The sequence below is a fragment of the Eurypyga helias genome, unplaced genomic scaffold (assembly GCF_000690775.1).
Source record: "Eurypyga helias isolate BGI_N326 unplaced genomic scaffold, ASM69077v1 scaffold24954, whole genome shotgun sequence".
NCBI classification, from domain to species: domain Eukaryota; kingdom Metazoa; phylum Chordata; class Aves; order Eurypygiformes; family Eurypygidae; genus Eurypyga; species Eurypyga helias.
Window position 1 is genome coordinate 4,489 of NW_010247182.1, and position 1,452 is coordinate 5,940.

Here is a 1,452-nt window from a genome sequence, read left to right on the forward strand (position 1 = left end):
TGAAGCGCCTCAGGGTCGAGCGTGGTTTTGTTTAAAGAAGACAACTAAAATAAACGCAGCGAGGGGCTCCCAGGGGGTCACTGTGCTCCTTCCCTCCCCGTCCCCAGCCCCCAAACCCAGCGCAGGTCCCCTCTTCCCTCAGGACTTTCGGCAAGTTAGCATTTTTTTCGTGCTGTTGTTGACAAAAATCCCGGCTGGTTGAGAAATATCCGTGAGGCAGCGCCAGCACCGTCATGCCCCTGCAAATCTCTGCCGGGAAGGATGGCTCATCCCGGGCTGGCCTTTGGGGATGCTGCGGGGGGGAGCCATCGCCTTGCAGAGCACCCCGGGCACGAGGCCGGGAGCAAGCCCCACTGATGGACGGATGGACAGATGGACGCCACGGGCTGAGCGTTGGACCTGCGGATGTTTTATCATTTGCTGGTTGGGCTCTGCAGCAGAAGCGAAGTGCTGGAAGGTCGTCAAGGGCTGAATTAAAGTTGCCTGGCAACCTCCATCCTGGTGCCTCTTCCCGCATCTCGCAGGATTTCCCACCCAAGGTCTGCTGGCTCCCGGGAAAAGGGGGGCCCGAAATGCGCCGTGCTCACAGCCAGACACCGGCCGGGCTTGCCTCTCACTGCATGGCTCTTTTCCCGCAATTCCTTGGCTGGTTCCCACGCCTGGAAGCCGGGAGCTCTCCCCACCTCGTTCCCTGGGGCGGGCGTCTTTCCCCCTGCGCCAGGAACGAGTTTTTGAGCTGAACCTGAGGGCAATGGGTGTGGGTCCCCAGGGGGGTGAAGCGGTGCTGGCTGGTGGGAATGGGGCTGGGGGAGCGAGCGGCGGGGGAGCCCAGGGTGTCACGTGCCGGGCTTGGCCCTGACGAGTGAAGCTGAATTGGTCGCGTGGGGTTTGGAGACCTGGGCTGCCATAAAAAGCACGGTGTAATCGGAGGCTGCTGGTGCAGTCCCGGCTGGCAGTTTTGGTAAGGCTGTTTTGCAACCCCGTAAACAGGAGGAGACCCTCTGGACATCCCGGTCTCCACTGGGAAGCCAGCAGTGCTTGCTCGTGGGAGTCCATGTACCAAAGGGGTGTCCCACGAGGAGGAGGGAAAGCTTCGGCAGCAGTGGAGCAACTACCACCTGTCCACGGGGCAGTGGGATGGGGAAGCACCTGATCCTGCTCTGCAAATCTCTGTCCCATCATCCAGGATGGGTGCCATGGGTGGGCTAGAGAATGGCTGCTTCCACCCAGTGTTTCCATCCTTTTTCCCAGACTCCCTTTAAATTAAAAAGCTGGCATCACTTTTTGGCTGTGCCGCTGAGGAAACAGCCTCGGAGTGGGGGCTATAAGACCCCCATCTTCCCTGTGCCACGGCCTGTGGCTGGCTCTTGCTCCCCGGGTTTGGCTGCCTCACGGCCCTGGTGACCGCGGGCAGCGGGATGGGGCCGTGGTGCCGGGCGGGAGTGCCCGGCA